Source organism: Chelonoidis abingdonii, chromosome 3 (genome assembly GCF_003597395.2).
Source record: "Chelonoidis abingdonii isolate Lonesome George chromosome 3, CheloAbing_2.0, whole genome shotgun sequence".
In the NCBI taxonomy this organism is placed as follows: Eukaryota; Metazoa; Chordata; order Testudines; family Testudinidae; genus Chelonoidis; species Chelonoidis abingdonii.
Window position 1 is genome coordinate 132,972,379 of NC_133771.1, and position 22,178 is coordinate 132,994,556.

Consider the following 22,178-nt stretch of genomic DNA (forward strand, 5'->3'; position numbering starts at 1 on the left):
GGCTTAGCACATATTAAAACAGACATGCAGTACAGATTATTTTATTCAAACCCCACACAAGTCAGTCATACACCACTATTTATGCTATATATGAATATAGACTTAGATTATGTAAAGTCACATTTTTCTTTCTTTCACAGAGAGCTATTATTCTTTGCTCTTTGTTCTTCCTTTTCTTTCATCTTTTTATCTTCCCCTACATTCAGTCCCAAATGAGGCACATCTCAGTGCTATCTTTATCTAAACCAGCTTCCTGATTATCTCCTTAGTTGTATTGATTACTTTCTTCCCCAGAACCTTTGAAGATGCCACTTAATCTTTTTTGGCTAACTCAACAAATAGCTTGTTGTAATCTATTATCTATTACTAGGAGAGAGAGGTGTGACCACCTGCAAAAATTCAAACCATAAAATTGGAGGTGGAAAAGAAATGATGGCGGGAAAAGGTTCATACTGATGAACTATGCAAACTTTCACTGTACTGTACTTAGCACTGGATTAAAACAAAAGGGACATTAAAGCAAAATACTTGGTTTTGCTGACCAGCATTAGTACACAGAATCCTGCAGCAGTGAATGCTACTTTTGATTTTGATTTCCAGTAGATTTAGCACCTGATTCTCCTTCTACTGATGTCAGTGTAACTCCATGGATGTCAAGAGGCATAACTCCTGATTTACACCTGCGTGAGTGAAAGAAAATCAGCCCCAAACTTTCCAATATACAGTTTTGGCGTTCACTTAATAAGTAGCTATGAAGTAGTTCGTTTTAGCCTCATCCGTCAGTGGTCCCATGCCTCATTTACCTCACTCTGAAGACAGATTTATTAATTTCCTTGTGAACTTCTTTATAGTAGTTAACACTGTGGCATTTGAGTGCTTCATAAGCATGATTAATATGTTTCCAGAATACCCCTGTGAGGTGAGGGGTATTATTATCCTCATCTTAGAGATAGGGAACTGAGGTGAAGAGAAAGGTCAAAAGTATTCCCTAATTTTGAGTGCCCAATTTGAGATACCCTACTACCTGATTTTTTTTTAGCGTACATATCATTAGATAACTCTTCATGTGTCCAAAGTCCTGCTCCTATTGACTTCAGTTGCAGTTGTGAGTCCTCAGCATTTCTATAAATTGGATCCCAGGTGAGAGCAGCAGAAGGTAGATGGACTCCTAGGTTCAATTCTAAGCCCAGGATGGCAATCCTCTCATGTTATAGACCATTCTGATCTAGTGCCCCCACCCTGTCTCTAGCTCACTCTACTCCAGGGGTAGGCAACCTTTCAGAAGTGGTGTGCTGAGTCTTCATCTATTCACTCTAATTTAAGGTTTTGCGTGCCAGTCATACATTTTAATGTTTTTAGGTCTCTTTCTATAAGTCTAAGTCTATAATATAAAACTAAACTGTTGTTCTATGTAAAGTAAATAAGGTTTTTAAAATGTTTAAGAAGCTTCATTTACAATTAAATTAAAATGCAGAGCCCTCCGCACCAGTGGCCAGGACCCGGGCAGTATGAGTGCCACTGAAAATCAGCTTGCCTGCCGCCTTCAGCACGCGTGCCATAGGTTGCCTACTCCTGCTCTACTCCACCACTCAGCCCACCCTAACTCCTGTCTCCTTTCTCCTCCTATACACTTACCTTACTAGCTGTTGTCCCCCCACTCTGGCTCCTGCAAACCCCTCCCTGCCAATTCTCACTCTTCTTCATTCCAGATGGTGGGGCAGCTTCCTCCTTTTCCTCCTCGTGTCCTGGACATCAGCAGGGGGAGTACTGAGAGCACAATTGTGACAGTCTCCCTGGCTACAGCGGTGCATGTACTCCACCTCGACGAGAGGAATAAAGAGAATAGCGCTGGTGCTGCAGTGCTGGGGTGCCAGTGTAAACAGGGAATAATCTTACTATGCTATAACTGACCTCCGGAAGCTTCCCATAATGCTTTTAAGTAAAGATTACTGTCTTTGTTTTATTGTGAACTCCAGGCTCCTGAAGCTGCTTATCTAAAAAAACAAACAAACAAAAAAATCCCACACAGCTCCTGTTTGCTGTGAATGAATTCCCTTTGGAATGCCCACAGCTAGTGTTTGCTTGAAGAGAGAAGGCGTGTGGGAGGGAGGGAAGGGGTCCATTTCAGGGAGGCTGCTTATCTGGTCTGTGAGGAAAAACAAAGAAGGCTATTTGCTTTCAGTGAGTGAGAGAAGGGTAGGGGAGGGGGGTCGGAACTTGCAGCTGCTGACAGCGCTGGCTCCAAAAATCCACTCTCTCTCTCTCTCCCCCCCCCCCCGTGTCCCTCCGTCACACTCTACCCCACCCCACCCTTTGAAAAGCACGTTGCAAGCCATTGAATGCTGGGATAGCTGCCCATAATGCACCGCTCCCAGTGCTTGCTGCAATACTACAAATGTGGCCATCGACAGCGCGCTAGTAGCTGTCGGTGGCCACACTGCAAGCACTTTCCCTACTCAGCTGTGAAGACAAGTTTTAACTCCCAGACTGTGCAGCTGCAAGTGTGCCATACCCTTAGTGCAGCCCTGTCATGGTATAAATCCCATCTGAACCTTAGCGTCCAAGAGATGGGGTACCAGCATGAATTCCTCTAAGCTTAATTGCCAGCTTAGAACCTGTAGCGCTGCTACCAACCAGGAATCCCAGTGTCTGGTACACTCTTGGTCCCCCCCAAATGCCCAGGGACCCCAAGGACCCAGACCCTCTGGAATCTTAACACAAGAAAGTAAACCCTTTCCCCCACCATTGCCTCTCCAGGCTTCCCCTCCCTGGTTACACTGGAAGATCACTGTGATTCAAACTCTTGAATCTTCAAACCAAAGGAGAGAATTACCTCCTCCATCCTTCTCTTTCCCCCTCCAGACTCTTCCTGAGAGAGAAAGTAATCCTGACACAGAGAGAAATTAGCCCTCTCTCTCCCCTTCCTCCTTTCTCCCACCAATTCCCTAGTGGAATCCAGACCCTGTCCCCTGGAGTCTCAACACCAGAATAAAGAAACAAATTAGGTTTCTTAAACAAGAAAACTTTTAATTAAAGAGAGAAAAACAGTAAAAATTATCTTCGTGAAAATTTAAGATGGATTTAGGTACAGAGGCTCTTCAGCTATAGACACTCGGGAATACCCTCCCAGCCTAAGTATACAAGTACAAATTAAAATCCTTCCAGCCAAATACACATTTGACTCCTCCCAGCCAATATACACATTTGCAAATAAAAGAAAACAAACATAAGCCTAACTCACCTTATCTACCTGAGTATTACTATTTTGAATATATAAGACCTGTATCAGGGAGATTGGAGAGGAACCTGGTTGCACGTCTGGGTCCCTCTGAGCCCCAGAGTGAACAACAACCAAATTCTAACAGCACATACAGAAACTTCCCTCCCTCAAGATTTGAAAGTATCCTGTCCCCTGATTGGTCCTCTGGTCAGGTGACAGCCAGGCTCACTAATCTTGTTAACCTTTTACAGGCAAAAGAGATATAAAGTACTTCTGTTCTATTAACTCCTACTATCTGTTTATGACAAGCCCTGAGAAGCAATTGCAGATATAGTCCTGTTCAGCTCATAGAGCCCTGGAATAGAGCATCCTGGAGAGATGGAGCATGGCATGGGCTATACAGTCAGCACACAGGAGCTGGGAGGGGCTGAAGCATGCTCAGTTGGAAGTGTTATAGCATCTCAATCAGAAGGCTGTAAGAATTGTTTTTTAACATATTTTCCTCTAACCTTGTTCTTGGAACCATTTTAGGTGACACTTTCTAAAGAAACTCAGCCTGAGTCAGACACCTGGCATAGAAAATTTCAATCCAAACAGATAAAGTTATAAGCAACTGAAAACAGGGTCCCTATAATGGGAAGTGTTGGACAACCTTAACTATAAGCAGTGCTACCAGTGCCACCTCTAAGTGTGAAGTCAGAAGCTAGAACTGAACCATGTTTTGATGCCAGAACCAAGTTTCAAATATTTTTTGTGGAGTTCCATTATTTTAAAGTGGTGCTGTCACTGTAGCAGACCTGTATGCTAGTACTGTATTCCTCTGTCTAGGGAATTATTGTATAGCAAGGACTCAATTATCTATGAAGTCTTTTCCATATCTAACTTATAACCTTGGAATTTCTACAAATGCCACTTAAGTGAATGCAGATCACAGGGACATAAAATTTACAAGACTTTCTTAACTGAATTACTGTATGGCTTGTCCAATCACTGGAGTCAGGTAGAAATTTTTTTTTTCCCCTGGACACTAAGAGTTCCCCCAATTACTCAGCTGCCTCTTACTTCAGCAGTTCCACTCTCCACCTTTACTCCACCCTTCCCTGTACCTCCTGCTGCTTCCTTCTGCACAGAAGAAGTCGATAAAAGATGACAAAAATGTATGTTAGATTGTAAGCTTTTGGGGGGCAAGGACTGTCTTTTTGTTCTGTGTGCACATAGTACAATGATGTCCTGGTCCATGAATGGGGGTCCTAGGCACTATGACAATACAACTCCCCTCAAAAAACGAACAAACATTAATGAGGAAAAATTAGAGAAGTTGGGATTACATTCTTTGAAAGAGAGGAGACTATAAAAATAATGGGCCAAATTAATTTATGATGGAAACCTATTTGAAGTCAATGGAATTATATGGAGGGATGAATCTAACCTAATGAAACTGTATTTACATAACACCTTTCACGTAAGCAGCTCAGTGCATTTTCCAGACATTTAATTAGGGTTCAAAGTACCCCAGTGAGTAAGTTAATTACTATCACTTCATTTTACAGGTGGGCAAACTGAGGATTAGGGAGGAGGGGCGATTTGCTCAGTGTCAGGAGCAGAATGAGACAAAATCCAATGGCCCTGACTCCCTGGTCTGTGCTTTAACCACTAGGCACATTATCAGTAAGAGAAAAAAAAATTATGAAAGGTTAGTATGTTGGTTTTTTTTAAATGGTAAGAAATTATAAAAAGTAGACAAATTAGGTGATAGAGACTAAACAGAGCTCAGGCAGAACTACTTCATGTAAAATATAATAATCAGAGCTGGTCAAAAATGTTTTCATTAAAAGCAATTTTCTGTTGAAAAATACAGTGCTCTCAAAATGTTTTGCAGGAACATGTTAATTTCTATTAAATCTCATGGAAAAGAGTAGATAAACAATTTTGACTCTTCACTTGAACACAGTTATGTGTTTTGTTTTGATAAGGCAAAAACATCTTGAATTCATTTTGTTTTAAAACTTTTATACCAAATTAACTTTAATATTAAGTTTAAAGAAAATAAATCAAAATGATAGAGGTGAAACAAAATGTTTTTACCTTAGCAAAACAAAACAATTCAATTCAGCATTAGTAAAATGAAATGTTTCAGTGGTCCCAAACTGACTTTTTTCAGAATTTTCATTTTGCAGGAATTTTGAAAATTGTGGCTCTTGATTCCAATTCTGAACAAATTTTTTTTTAAAAAAATGTCAGAAATTCTGGTTTCTCATCATTTCTACTAACAGATATAAGAAGCAAGTTATCAGATGAGGATATTGAGCCAAAGAAAACATGGTCCCCCCTACACAGTGAAACCTACTGTTTCCTGAAACAGTTTGCAAAGAAATCAACTGATTTTGAAAAATGATGAGGCTGAGTTGAACCTGCTGGGATTTCAACATAGCACAACCTTGATGCCTCAACCACAAAGCTCAGGGCTACTTCAAGCAAATCTGGGGCTCCCTGCATAACTATTCAGGTGAGCCCCCTTGCTGCAAGAGCTAAGCTTCGGTGTGCAATATTCTCCCCACTACCTGCCTCAAATTTCTATGGCATGCAGACTTTGAGTGGCGAAAGTCAGTTCCACTGCAGGCAGGATAGGTGATGTGACTAGGACCGGTTTGTGGACAGGCTGCTCTGTTACGACCGAAATATTTGGAGACAATAACTTGAGTCCCCCAGCACACCAAATAGAGTGGATATAGATTTTTGCTCAGACAGGGAGGAGAGAACCCTTGAGATGCCCCAGCCTGGGCCAAAATTGGCAGAGGGGAGTTGTATTCCTGATTCCCCAAGGATTCAAATTACTGTCATCACTTAGGTTACTGTCCAAACCACACAGCACAGAAGCAGTAAACATTACACTAGCATTTCTGGTCCCAGAGGTTCCTGTAGGATTTGAATTGACACTGCCTCAGCCAACCTTCCCAAGATTTGGTTCCTTACCCAGGGCTGGTTTTTTACCCAGGGGGTTTTCGCTGCCCCAAGCAGCAAAAAAGAAAGAAAGAAAGAAAAGCTGTGATCACGATCTGCAGGAGCTCTACCGCTGCCACTTCAGTCTTCGGTGGCAATTCCGTGGCAGGTCCTTCGCTCTGAGAGGGAGTGAGGGACCCACCGCTGAATCACTGCTGAAGACCTGGACGTGCCGCCCTTCACCGTTGGCCTCCCCAAGCAGCTGCTTGCTGGGATGGTGCCTGGAGCCGGCCCTGGTTGGGGCATATCTTAACAGCTGCAGGGTTCAAGCTGTGCGGGAGACATTTGCTGGTTTTCAGGAGGCGTACATTTAGCCACCCTGCATGTTCTGGAGGTGCAGAAGCCAGTGTTAGGCAACCCTTTACTCTGAGTTAACAAAACTTTTTTCCATAAATGTGCCCTATCATGCATCCCTGTGTGAAGTGACTGTAAGTAAAATAATCTTTGAGCATTATATCCGAGTGGCAGAAGAGCTGCCTTTGGAAACATTCCCCCTGAAGCAGCTGATGTCGCAAGGATTACTTCCTCTAGTTAGAGAGAAAGCAATAATTGGTGAGACAACCTCTTGTCAGAGTTCAGTGAATTTGATTTGAATTGAAACAGTGACTTTTTGACCGAAGCTTATAAGGTGATGGATAAGGAGTGAGGAAATCAGAGCATAGCTGGCAGCTACAGCATCTGCTAGAAAAAACAAATTTTGGTTGATAGCGGTGTTTAGAAAAGGGAATCTTCTAAAAACATGAGTAAAATCCTGCCCTAGGCTAGTAGGGATTAGGAGATGTCCATCTGTTTTTGTGATTATTTCAGTTTGTTTTTCACAGGGTTATGTTTGATTCCCTTGCAACATACCTAGCCCAAACATGGGGATGAGTTTTCCCACACAACTGTGAGTATCCAGCATTAAATACACCATTATTCACTCTTGTCTCCTTCCCATTCACACTTTTGAACTTTATTTTCTACATGTAAATGCCTCTATTTCAGATAATGCAAAGATGCACATACATGTGTCCACACACACCAATATATACAGTTATATACACACACAGAAGGGCACCCCTCCCCCAATATATACAGTATACACACACGTGCTGGGAGTAGGACACTGACAGGGAACAGGACACACCAATATATACACAACACACACACACACACACGGGGAGCAGTGAGAGAATATGAGACTAATGGTTGATGGGGGAACTGGAGAAATATAGAATGCTCAGGAGATTGTGGAAGTGTGGGGACACATCAGAAGCCCAGAGTAGTTTTAAGAATTTTTATGTCACATTAATCAGGGTGAATCAGGGGAAAGAAGGGCTCAGAATGGCACTGAAGACAAGATTCATGGAGGAGACTAGAGAGGTTGAGGGGACCAGAAAGGGCTGGAGAGCAGATTGGAAAGTGAGTAATGGAAACCAGGAAAAAAAGTATAATGCTTTTTTGCACAGATGCAGCAGATTCCAGCCTAGTATCTCAGTAAGTTTTATCTTCATTTTGCAGATGAGGCAACTGAGGCACAGAGAAATTAAGTGTCTTTTCTAAGGTCCCACGTTCTGTGAGAGACCTAGAAATAGAATCCTGGTCCATGCCTTTCTGAAATCATGTGAACAGAACTGAATAAATGTGGCCCAGGCTATCATATCAGAGCCTTGGAGAGTAATGATTACCTCCTGGCTGCATGATGTGATGCCTTCTAGTTGTATGAAGCCCCAAATTGCATTGGCCTCTTTGCTGCCACACAACATTGCAAACTCATGTCTGATTTACTTTCACCCACAAATCTCTTTCAGCCTTATTGCTTTTCAGGTTTTCCCCCCACCCCAATCACTACACATGGGGCTTAAATTCAGCCAGAATTGTCCAGAGGAGAGCTCCAGTAAATATTTTCAAACTCATGGGATAGCAGCACTGACTGCTTGCGTGCCCTGTGGGTCTGAAGTCCTGAGCTCCCTCACCCTACAGCTGAAGCTCAGAGCCCCAAATGGAGGACTCCAGGAAATACTGTATGAGAATTTAACCCCTGACTACACAGGTGCATTTCAGGTTATAGTTTGCATTTTTTTCAAGCTGAATCTAATTTTCTGCATATATTGCTATTCTCGCTAGGCCTCTCTCCACTATCTCTTTGTCCTCCATGCATCCGACAAAGTGGGAACTCACCCACGAAAGTTCATGCTCCAGTACATCTGTTAGTCATAAGGTGCCACAGGACTCTTTGCTGCTTTTACAGATCCAGACTAACACAGCTACCCCTCTGATCTTTGTCTTCGGTGTTCATAACATATCACAATTTCATATCACCTGAAGATGTCATTGAAGTGTCATTTAGACTCTTTCTGATCATTATTGTTGAACAGACCAAATACAGAGCTCTGCAGTATCTTATGAGGCACCTATGCTAATTCAGTATTTGCTCTTAATTATTACCATTTGCTTACTTCATTACCCTTTAATACGTTTTCAGACTAAATGACAGTGTTACTATTCAAGCCACTATCTTTCTGGTACAGCTCTACTATTCCAAAATTCAAGTAGCCTATAATCACCAATTCCAAGTTTTGATGCTATTCTCAAAGACTGTATCAGTTCTTACCAATTGATTTAAACAAATCCAGGAAGGTTTATCTTTACATTGGATTGTCTACTTTGTGTGTAATAAAGCTGTCCTCTCTATTATTTTGGAATCATATTGACTGTGCATGTTTGATAGTACTTGTAAAAAGTTCCCTGCTCTCCTGTACACTGGTTTCAAATACTGTCTCAGTTGGTCTAAGAATTTTTCATTCTCACTCTCCTCCAGTTCTGGGGCCTTATTCTTCTCTCACTCCAACCAGAGGTGGCTCCAGGCACCAGTGAACCAAGCGCGTGCTTGGGGCAGCAAGCCGTGGGCGGCAGCTTGCTGGTTGCCATGAGGGTGGCAGTCAGGCAGCCTTCGGCGGCATGCCTGCGGGAGGTCCTCCAGTCCTGCAGTTTCAGCAGCAATTCAGCGGTGGGTACGCTGAAGGGGTGGGACCGACGAACCTCCCACAGGCATGCCACCGAATCTGCATGACCAGTGAACCTCCTGCAGGCACGCCACCGAAAGCCACCTGACTGCCGTTCGTGGGGCAGCAAAATACACAGAGTCACCCCTGACTCCAACTAGTGTAAATCAGGAGTAACTGCATCAAGGTCTATAGAATTATAGCCATGTGAAACTGATATAAAAGTGAGGACAACTGGACCCTTGGACTCTCTTGATTTTCATTCATTCATTCTACCTCTAGCCAAAGAATTTCACACTACACTTTTAATTCACATTTGCAGTAGGATAATTTCTTCCCCCATTCCTTCCTCCTATGGGATTAGCCATGATTTAGGCCATGTCTAAAGTATCACTTATGTTGGCAATACTTATGTCTCTCAGTGGTGTGAAAAAAATACCCCCAAGTGACATACGTTTCGCTGGCATAAGTAGTAGGGTGCACAGTGCTATGTCGGTGGGAGAACTCTCTTCATTTGCATAGAGCGGCTACAAGAGCAATTTTGCAGTGGTGCAGCTGCATTGGTTCAGCTGTGCTACTGTAAGCTTGCTAGGGTAGACATGGTCTTAGTTTTCATACTTTGAAAATCACTTTGGTGACTTGACCATTCACTTGCTGAACTGGGATTGCAAGGAGAGGCATATGGGCAACTGGGCTGCATGCATGTGGTGGCATTCACAGTAGAGATTTGGAAAATCTGCATTTTCCGTGTAAAAACTGGAAAAAAGCTTAAGCCAAACACAACCTTTTATGTCAATAGGAGGACAATGATCAAGAGCCAGGGCCTGATACTCTAGTGTAAAACTGGTGGCATGCAAGAAGTAACTCCACTGACTTCAATAGTATTGCTCCTGATTTACAGAGGTTCTTTATTAATGTGAAATACTCACACCCCATCCTGCTGCACTTCCCCTGAGAATAGATAAGACTAGTCATATGCAATGTTTCATCCTGTCTCTTTTCATTACAAATATATTTCTAAACGGAAACAAAAATATCAGTATACAAATCCTCGATCTTACAAATTCCTTCTGCCCTGAAGAGGGAATTCCTTTGACTATCACTGAGTTAGTGAGAAGAAAAGACATTCCCATCCTACAAGACAGGTGACATTAAAGGCTCAGCTCTTGCAAAATCAGCATCAATTGTTTTTGCAAGGAGTATGAATCTGAAAGTCAGAAAAATGTCAGACCATCTGTGCATTTCCAGGTTTAAACATGGCAGAAATTCTTAGGACTTAGTGGGATAGAGAATTCTGAGGTCCCAATTCATCAAGTACACTTATCTTAAGCACATGAGTAGTCCCACTGAAGTCAATAGGACTGCTCATATGTTTAACATTTGGTACATGCTATAGTGTCTTGTTGAACTGGAGTCCACAGGCCCACTGAAGTCAGCAGGTGTCCTTACATTCATTTCAAAGTGTTTTGGATTGAGACCTAAGTGACATCAAACTAAGTGAAGGAATGAAATTCCATTTGTTACAAATAGGTCAATTGGTTTAACAAATTCTAGGGAGAGGACAGACAAGAAGAGGAATTCCTCTTGTTAAGTGTTTACTATTTGTAGATAATCGGGGCAGGGGTGGGGAGTGGGTGTTTCACTGTGTTTCTTTGAGATGAAGATCTATATGGATAATGGAAGTGTGATTTTGTTTCTGGAGTTACTAAGTTAATACACATTTTATTGACTAGCAGCCTCATACATTTAGCACATTAAGATCTTACAGCCTCATCTTGGTGGAAGCTCATATGCCTGCTTCTTTAAGGACATTTCCCCTTAAAATAAGAAAAAAAAAATACACAGATCTGTATGAGGTTCAAAACTCACCAAGCATCCCTTAGATCAGTGGCTCTCAACCTTTCTAGACTACTGTACCCCTTTTCAGGAGTCTGATTTGTCTTGCGTATCCCCAAGTTTCACCTCACTTAAAAACTACTTTCTTACAAAAATCAGACATAAAAATACACAAGTGTCACAGCACACTATTACTGAACAATGCTTTCTTTCTCATTTTTACCATTTAATTATGAAATAAAGCGACTGGAATAAATATTGTACTTAACATTTCAGTGTATAGTATATAGAATTGTCTAAACAAGTCACTGTATGAAATTTTAGTTTGTACTGACTTTGCTAGTATTTTTATGTCACCTGTCAAACTAGACAAATATCTAGATGAGTTGATGTACCCCCTGAAAGACCTCTAAGTACCCCCAGCGGTACACGTATCCCTGGTTGAGAATCACTACCTCAGATCAGTAACTGAAATGTTCTTTCACAGAATTTGGGCCAAGTCCAATTCACTTACTTACCTGAATAGACCCACCAAAGTCCATGGGAATATTTGAGTGAGTAAAGCAAGTAACAGCTGACTTGCTAGAAACCGCGCAACAGTGCACAAAAGTCATGCTGTATACTAGAGCTAGGCAACATTTGACAGAATAGCTTTCCATCAGAAAATACAGTTTCATTGAAATCGAAAGATTGAATGGGAATGTGTAGATTGACAATTTGTTTCAATAATATTTCTATAGACTTTGATAATAAAATCTTATTATAAATATATAAAGTCTAAACAAAATGAATCTTAATTATATTATGTTTTGACATAACCAAAATGAAACAATTCAAAGTTTCTGATTTGAAATTTTTCTAAAATGTCCTTTCTGCAAGAAATTTGTTACTCTAGACTTCTCATCCAAACTGGAACAAAAACAAATGTTGGATTCTGTCACAGAATAGAAATTCCTTTGATTTTGACAAGTTCCACGTGCACTGAGCCTTGATCTACTTTAACAACAACAACAACAAAAAAAGTTGCCTGTAAAGTGACTCTGACATTTACTAATCCTGACTTCTGTATCAGAATATCCATTTTAGGTTATACTGATGATGATCTATCCCTTTGAAGAATAAGAATATTAGCCACTATACGGATATTAATCTCCGTAACAACTCTGTCAGGTAGGTAAGTGTTATTATCCCTATTTTGCAGAAGGAAAATGTAGATAGTGAGATCAAAGTGACTTGCCAAAGACCACATAGGAAGTCACTGGGTACATCTACACAGCAAAAAAAAACACCCCCCAAAACAAAAACACCCCACAGCATTGAGTCTCAGAGCCTGGAACAACTGACTTGGATTTGTGGGGCTTACCCTGTGGAGCTAGAAATTGCAGTCTAGATATTCAGGCTTGGGCTGCAGCCTGGGCTTCCAGACCCTTCCCCACCTTACAGGGTTTCAAAGCCCAGGCTTCAGCCTGAGCCCCAATGTCTACAGTGCTATGTGAGCCTCACTAGCCTGAGTCAATTGACCTGGGCTCTGAGACTCACTGCTGAGAATGAGTTTGTTTTTTTGCTGTATGGATGTACCCTGTGACAGAGTGCATGGGGTTGAACAGGTGAGCCTACACTCTGATCACTCAGATAGTAATGAGTTCCCCTTGAGAAAGCTGATGAGGTAATCAGGCTGGATGGGATAAGGAGCCAATTAGCCCATCAGCCCAAGGGAGGAAGGAAATGCCAAGAGGAGAGAGAGGACCAGGGCTTGTTGAGTTCAGTTAGATGGAGGCCTCGGGGACGAGAGACCTCTTTCCCCTGGGTCCTGGGGAGAGGGCCAAAAGGCACAGTGATGCTGTAAACGTTGCATGAGGATTGTTGTGGAAATTGTGAAGGGAACTTAAAATAAAAGGGTTTGGTGAAGGCCCAACCACTGGAACCTGTGAAATTTCTACGGGGAAGAAGGTGGGAGAATAACCACACTCTGCTTCACACTCCTTATGAGACCTTGTATTCAAACCAAGGTCCTCCTGACTCAGAGTTCCATGCTCTTTACTTTACTCCTGTCTTAAAATATTGAGAAATATCCAGCACAAATATGCCCTGGTAAAAAAAAGTTTCCCCACTGCTTGTAAACTGGAAGGGTTTAACATGAAATTTTAATTGTTTTTGTACTTTTTCCTAAGCTACATTTGGTCTCTCTCTCTGTACTGGGTTTTTTGTAGCTATAACAGTGCCAAATGTGCAGCTGCAGTTTGGCAGAAGTTGCTGGGTCAAGTTATACCAGTGCAGAGCATCTACATTTGGGGTTTACACTGGTCTAACTACTAATCTAGACAAGCCCTTGGCTTTCTTCATACCTTACAGCACCATTGGGGGAGCCTCGGAAAGAGAGAGAAAGATTATAGCTATTTGCTTATTCACTGCCCCAGCCCCCTTGCCTGCAGGATCAGATAAACCTGTCAGATACTTTACAGCTAATAGCTCCTCATGATTAGAAGAATATAGCAACTTCCATCATTTCAAAATGAGTGGTGCTGGTGGGGAAACACCCACGATGAGAAGCTATGTTTGCAATCTGACATACAATATCAGGAGATTATAATAAATCCCTCTACATGTTAATTTTGACAAGCTTTGAGCCATTTGCTTCTTGTCTGATCCTGGGGAGGGTCAGCCTAATGCGTTATGTCTAGCACCAGCTGTGGTGGTGACCAGCTGTAGGGTCATAAGTAATTTAATACATTACAGAAGAACAAGTGGGGATGTTGTTAAAGGAATAGAATGAGAGACGGACCCGAGTCAGAACACTGAGTCTGAACCTCTTTGAACTTGGCAGCCCAAACCCATCTCTACGAGATATACCCAAAGCATCCTCTGAAAGATACTGGATTGACTCCAATTAATCCATCTTCCTGCCCTCAGATACAAATGATTTACTTATTAAAAGGCATCAGATCAAATTCTCTCCTGGTATAAATGGATGCAACATCACAGAAGTTAATGGAGTTGAGCCTGTTTATGCCCGTGGTGAACTTGGCTCATTGTGTTTAACATAATCTATTGTGCCTGAAAGTAGGTTTATGGACAACTGCCCTTCTTCCACTGGGATTAGCAGCAGCACTTGTGCTGGAATTATTGCAGCTCTGGTTCCAGTGCTTCAGATATGAACTCTGTGGTATCCATTGACATATACAGCCTCTTAAATGAGGGTTTGACTGAATAGCTAAAAAAGTGACATAAATAGTTCTCTCCCTAGAATGTAAAAAACAAGTACTTATCCTTTTTGGAGACTATAGGAACTGTAGATGAGTATTTATCCCTGAATTTTGGGATGATGGTATACTGGCACTTGTGGCTCACCCAGGCCAAAGTTTTGACCGACTACCAGTCCCTAAGTATTCATTAGCCCGACGCCTGAGGAAGGAAGGGGGTGAGGGTGCAGTCTCCATCTTGAAGTGTTCCCACAGATAGAAGGGGACAAAGAACTACGGAGACACACATCAGTGACTTAGAATGAAATTGGGTGGTGGGGGGGAGGGAGCAGAGGAAGGAAAACCAGGAAGCACAAAGTTGACATTTACTTAAATGGTTAATTAGACTTTTCTGAACCCCCAAAAAATAATCCAGGTTGATTTTGGATTTAAGGACAGAGGTGGTCTTTGTTCTATCTGGACTGGTTCACACCTTTCCTAGCTCAAATCTGACAATTGTCACACATGGCAGAAACTGTTACATTTTCTATTGTCCTGCCCTAATCCTTTGAGCTCTGGCATGAGCAGGCAAAGAGCATCTTTCAAGTCTTCCTCAGAGTCATTGGAGCCCTCTTGCCTTTGTGCTGTCTGCAGCCACTTTAGTGAGAGGAGGAATGACATATCACAGGCCATTCCTTCCCCCAGGCAATTGCCATTCCCCTTCAAACATTTCCACTCCCTTCTGTGCAAATGAATATTTCATAGAATTTGTTTCCCCAGCCAGGAAGAAGCAATCTCCCACTGCAGAGATCAGAATTCTTGCCACTTCACAGATTCTACTTAAGCAAAAGATGAAGGTCAACACCAACTCTTTTGTGAGCTGCATGTCTACCTAAGAGACATTATAGGGCACTAAAGTTGCAAATTCCCCCACATAGGGCACTACTATATATTCTGATCTCACTAGGCACACAAGACCCTTTAATGCTTGTCCTGTATCTATGCACTGACATGAGGGTAGAGTTTTGTCCATCTCTACCACAAAACAGATGCAGTTGCGGTCTTCATTTTTACCAAGAAGAAGAACATCTCCTCCCACCGCAGAGCCCAGAATTACCACACTAGATCTAGAGTTTGAAATGTTAGCTAGCAACTAGCCTGCTGGATGTTTTTAATGCTGATATAACTTCAGTGATATACCAGCTGCTGTGTACAAGGGCAAACACAGGCACACTTGCAAAAAGCTATGCGTCTGTTTGCCTGAAGAAATAGTTAATCTAGTCACACAATGGGGTATTTTAAATGAGAGACACACACGGCTCTGCTGATCTGCAAGTACAATTCTTGTGTAAATCCTGTAAAGTTCTTCCTAGAGCAAACTTGAACAGGCTGGGCCTGGTCTGTACCATCTATATGTGTGATAATACACCTATTCTGTTCAAGAATTTTCTTGGCTAGAAGTCAGTATAAGCCACTCTTCCCAGAACACCAAATAGTGGCAATAGAAGCTCTTTCTAGTTTTTTATATTCCCTATACATTATTAATGCTACTGTAACTGCCTTATTTCTTACCATACAAGACAGACACAAAGAAGCATCTGCTATTTGGCTTCCCTGCAGCAAAGATTTTGTATCAGACTTTGTCCCCCTGAACATCCATCAGGGGGTTGTCCAAAGAGAAATATTTAATTGGCCAGGATGTAATTAGAGTGCACGGGCCCTGCTCCCTACTCGTATCCCCGTAGACTGGGAGAGGAAAGATGAGGTTGGGACCCTGCTCTGTCCAGCACTTTCCACATTGCCTAGACACAGAGTGAGGAGTACTCTTCACTGTCTCCCAGGCTGGCTGACTACTTCAGCCAAGTGTGAGCACCATGGGAGCCCAAGGAGGGTTTCTGGCTAAGTCAAGCACAGATCCTTCTGGGGACCATGGTACAACTACAGTAGACCGTTGTGTGCCCCCTTCCAACAGCCATCAGGAAACAGCAGAAGTTTGCCCTTGTGGGAAGGTTGATGGTGACTATGAGAGGTTTAAGGTCACTGGAGGCCCCATGGGAAATAGGCCACCTCCATTTGAAATGCCAAACTTGTACTCTATCTGAGGAGCATTCTCTAACCTGGGGAAGATGGTCTGTGGATAGGTTACTGGCCTGGGACTGGGAAAATTGGAGTTCTCTTCCTACCTCTGCCACAGACTAAGTGATTTCCCAAGATCACACACACACACACACACCTTTCTAGGAGAGACGTTGGCTGTGTCTACACTAAAGACCTTACAGCAACACAGCTGTGCCACTGTAAGGTCTCCTGTGTAGCCGCTCTTTGCCATTGCAAGAGAGCTCTTCCACCAGCATAACGAAACCACCCCAGCGAGCAGTGATAGTACCCCTGACTGACAAAAGTGCTAGTGTAGTCATAGCCTGTGAGCGCTTGACACAAGGAAATACTCATGTGGCAAATCATCCAGCAAAGCTTGTACTCTGGAAGCCCATCTCTGGTGGATGGGTGAAAAGAGAGGGTTAGGCTCTTTGCTTCCCTATGCAGCCCACCCTTTTTGGAATCATCTCTCTGGAGAAGGGCTGCCAGTTCCAGTGTGGCATCTCCCAGGATGGCATTGTGATGCAGATATCAACACACTGAGATGCAGGTTGGGTATTATACATGTGGCCGCCAAGGTTTGTAGTTACCTGTCTAATTTCTTTTGGCTAGTCCATCTCTACCATAAATATAAATAACAATAGCTTTGCTATTACAGAGTGGAGCCAATAATAACCGTTATGTTTATAATCCTCTCTTTAGTTTCATTTTGAGCAGAAAGAGGAGCGAATCCAGTTCTGTCTTGCTGAGGCACATCAGGCAGTCTACCTAAAAATAAATCCTCTTGATTAGATTACAAGTTATTCATTTAAACGTGCCCCGCCTCCAGCAGTTTGTGAAATAAGGTTTGAATTAATAGCAGTCACATAACAATGGTCAAAAAGATAAAAAGCCTATTTCTGATGATGGATTTAACTAAAAATCCACAGGGAGTCAAAATCTGTAGCTGATGTCAGTCAGGAGTCCAAGTCAGCAGGACATCTTGGGTCTGTTTTGAGAAGGCAATTCTATTCCTCCTTGCAGAGCTATCATTTTAGTTCAGAAACAGGCAACATATCATAGTGAGGGGGAAACGACAATCAGGTGTGCAAAGACCCTGTTCCTGCTCCCACAGAAGTCAATGTGCCACAGGATTAACCCCCAAAATTCTAAGAGCTGAGGCCTGAGTAGTTTTTCCCCTCCCTCCATCAAGTTCAGAGTAATAACCTCTTCTCCTGAGGTAACCACAAAAAGCTGTGGTACTGTTTTACTTGGAACAACATGTAAAGACTGGCAGAAAGCAAAAGGAAGATTAAAAGGAAACAGTTTAAAAAAAAGGAAAGAAGCAAAAAAGCAGTTAATTAGTTGGTCTACTCAAGTCCATTCTGCAGAAAACACCTTTATCCAGTGCTTAATGTAATCTGAAAAAATGAGAGGGTGGGAGAGTCTGAGGTTTGGCAAGATCCTGCTTAATTTTTTGGTGGGAGGAGAGGGTGGGATCTGAGTGTGTGACCCATGCCATAGCCCCCCACCCCATACACCCTTTAAGTTCTGCCTTTACCATATTTCCCTTGAATGTGGGACCCAAGCTCAGAACTGCACCACAGCACTAGAGATGCTCCCCATACTCTCAGTTTGAGCACTGATTCCAGCAGCTCACGCTTTCCAGAACTGCAAAGTTCTGGAACGCTTGAATCACTGACTTTAGAAATGTTCCTTCCTGAACAAAAGATACAGGGGGCAAGACATCAAAGGCTGGTTGTTGATACAGGTTAAACACATTTGCTTCATCTCCTGCTGGGAGTACAAAACCTGTATTTCTGCACACAAAGGAGCATTAGCACCATGAAAATGGAGACTGGGGCACAAACACTGGCTGTTCACATGCAAAAGGTGCATATGCACCTTTTTTTTTTTAGCATAACACAAACATTGGTCTTTGAAAATTTTGCCCTATGTTTTGATTGTTTATTTATTGAGTCTGTATTTTTTAAAGAAAGATGTTTGTTAATCTTTTATGTGGTCCAGAGTGACACCCAGTGGTACAATATCATGCTGCAGCTTGACTGGGAATAGCTAAGCAGTCATGTCTACACAGCAAAGGAAAAAACTCATGGCACGGACTCTCAGGGCATGTCTATACTCCAGTAAGAGACCTCCGTCAGGCCTGTGTCAGCTGACTTGGGCTCATGGGGCTATAAAACTGCAGTGAAGATGTTTGGGGTTGCGCTGGAGCCTGAGCTCTCAGACCCCATGACAGGGGAGGTTCCCAGAGCCTGGGCTCTCCAGTCCAAGCCTGAATGGAACATTATTTATTGCTCCACAGCCCAAGCCCCAGTCAGCTGATACAGACGAGCCCTGGGTGTTTTATTGCAGTGTAGACATACCCTTAGAGCCTCAGTTGACGCAGGTTTGGGCTGCAGGACTAAAGTGTCCAGAGATGTTCCTGGTTGGGCTGAAGCGCAGGCTCCAAGACCCTCTGCTCTCACTGGGTTTAACTCTGAGTGGGAATGTCTACACTGCTAAAATAGCATGCCCATGCCTCCTGAGCCCGAGTCAATTTACCTGGACTCTGGAAAGTGGCAGTGGGTATTTTTCTTTGCAGTGTAGACATACTCAGAGACTACAGTTACCAGCATTCACCAAGTGACATGAGCCAGATTAATATAATAGCAGATTAAAGCAAAATGGTACACTGGGCTAGATCTTCAACTGGTGTAAATTGGCATCGTTTCATTGAAGTTAAAGCTGTGTAGGGGGCAAGTAACAACAGGAGACTACGTACGGCACACCTAGCAAGCAGCAAACCAATAAAAGGCAAACAGCATAATAGAAGGTCCCAATTCTGCTCTTGATTACACTTATGCTAAATTGTTAAGTAAAGGGACCATATTAGACAACAATGTGCTCTATATGGGGCTACATCTTAAACCCATATTGCACACATAAAACCATGAACATTGGAAAGTCAAGCACCCAAAGATTAGGAAATGCTAGAATTAAGGTTACCTGTTTAACCTTATGATACAGCCTTTAATTACATGATCATATACTATTTTTTCCACAGGACCCTGCCTGAGAGGTGATGCATATTTATAACAGAGCTGCCCACAGGAAATTCTAACATTTTAAAATTTTTTGTCCTGAATAGAAAGGAAGAGAGTCAAAATCTTGAAATATTTTGGAGAACAAAATGTTCCAAAACACATTGATACGTTTTGTATCAATGCTGAAGCATTGTAATGTAAATATTACTATTGTGTCTATATATTATTATAAAAACATAATATAGTCAAAATGAAACAGTCAAAACTAAGCAAATGATCAGAAGGAAACACTACATTTTGAATCATTTCAAAACTTTTCAGATTAAAATTGCATCAAAATTGATCCATTTCCATAAAACAGATTTTGACAAAAACAACAATTTCCAACAAAATCCATTCCACCAATATTTTGACCAGCTCTACTTTATAACAACAATCTATAATCTGTATCCCTAAAAATTAACAGGGTGGCTAGATCTCTTAATACATCCGTATGTGCCCTGACATCTCTGAACTAATGAAGGAAATTCTGCATTGTTAAAAAAATACCATTGGAACAAAGATACAGTTACTGAACAGCAGAGGAAGGAAAGAAATAGGAGGCATAGGATGAGGGGAAAAATAAATACAGGTTTTCAGGTAAGATTTGACATGTTCAGACCTGGAGGTATATGCAGTATGGGCTCAAATCTATGAACACTTAAGGCATGTGAGTACCTGTATTCACAATGGGCCATATCCTCAGGTGTGCTGGAACAGCCCATGTTGCGCTTGGGAGAAGGGGTGGCCTTGTGTCTCCTTTCTACACATTCCACTACATACAATATGATAGCTGGGAGCCAGTTTGGTCCCCAGTGCAGGACAAGTCATCCGTAGGGCTTCTCTAACATGCACTGGCAGTAACCACAGCCATTCTGCTGGTCCACAATTGCTGGAGCACAGTGCATTTTAGCCATGTTCTCTTCTGTACACGAGAAATTCTGGTCTTGTTTACCACTATTCTTAGAAGACTATGGATGATTGAAAAACTAGCATGCTTATGACATCAAGGAAACCATATAAGTGAAACCTGAGTAACAGATGGGAAGTAATTTTCTTACTCTTAAATGCTTCTTGTTAACACCTATTCAAGTTAAACAGTTGGGAGAAAAGCTCTCTTTGTAAAAGATTCAGCACTCTCAACCCTTTCATAGGGATTCAGAAAATGCTCACTCAATTTTTTGGAATCATCTAAAAAGTCCTCTAGCGAAAACAGAAAAGGTGAAACATGACATTCCTATATTACTAAGACTAAAAAACATCCTAAATCAGCAAAAATTGCCTCCCAGTTTTTAAATTTGTGCTCTGCAGGTCACCTTTAACACTTTTCTTTCTCTAAGGGTGTCTAGAATGAATTTTACAAATGTCTTAAAAACTGGAGCTGTATTTTTTTAAATAAAGTTAATTGCCACTTGGGCCACCTTATTTCAGACAGATATTCATTGTCTTGGAAGATGACTGGATTGGTAAATCTAGAAACGTAATCAACATCTGGTAGCCTCAAGCTGCAGTCTTTGCTGTTTTTTTTCTTCTTTGTGTATTGATTGCCCTCAGAAGGGGCTTTGTGGCAAACATCTCTAGCCTGAAGGCACAAGCCTTTGTGTTGTTAAGTTTTTGGCAGCCAGCAGCTGGATGCCAATATTTTAAACACATTTGTCCTTTCTTCAGGTCTACAGAATGCATTTTAATTATATATAGTTTCACATCAGCCCCAGGACATTGCCTGCTAAGGTAGTGGCAACTCTGTAGCTGCTTGTGTAGCAAGACAAAGGCTGTTGTATTTTCAACATGTTTGCGTCTCTCTTAAAGACCTTTTCATCTCAGAGAAGAACTGTGCAGTGTTTGGGAAAATACTGCATTAGAAATAAAGTGCAATGTTTTAACAGTGAGGGTACTTAAGCATTTCAACAACTTATCAAGGATTGTTGTGGATTCTCTGTCACTGGAGATTTTTAAATCAAGATTGGATGTTTTTCTAAAAAAATAAATAAAAAAAAAGATGATGTAGTTCAAACAGGAACTAATCCAGGGAAGTTCTATGGTGTTGTGTTTGAGAGCTGAATCTGGGGCATTCCCCCTAGATCCTGAATTATCAGTGTGGATAGGATAATTTTTAACATTCAGATTATACATTGAGGGAATCATGTTGCCATATAAACTAGTAAATCCAGATTTCTTGTATTGTCTTAATAAATGTCAAATTTGAGAGTATATATATGGGGGGAGAGATAGCTCAGTAGTTTGAGCATTGGCCTGCTAAACCCAGGGTTGTGAGCTCAATCCTTGAGGGGGCCATTTAGGGATCGGGGGCAAAAATCTGTCTGGGGATTAGTCCTGGTTTGAGCAGGGGGTTGGATTAGATGACTTCCTGAGGTCGATTCTGATCTTTCAGAGTGACATGACTGCTGATTGAATGAATGTACATACTTGCCCTCTGTTATTTTAATCTCTAGTTTTCATAATCCATGTTTGCTTTTCACAGTTATTGATTTTTAGAAATCTCCCTAAGGATGGGCACAGTGCTGACACCAAATGTCCATGGGCAAACAGAAAAAAGTCAGTGTTATTCCTTCAGCTTTGAACCTCACTCTTCAGGACAGCACTTGAGCACAACTTTAAGCATATTCTTAAATCCAACTGACTTCAATGGGACTTAAGCACATGCTTACATTTTTTGCTGAATATCAGCCAATATCACAGACTCTCCTCAGGCTGATATGCTAGTTCCAGTATACCCCTCAAACTAGGATAGTTTTGGATACAGACAGTTGTAGGCTAGGGATTGGGAAAATGTCCC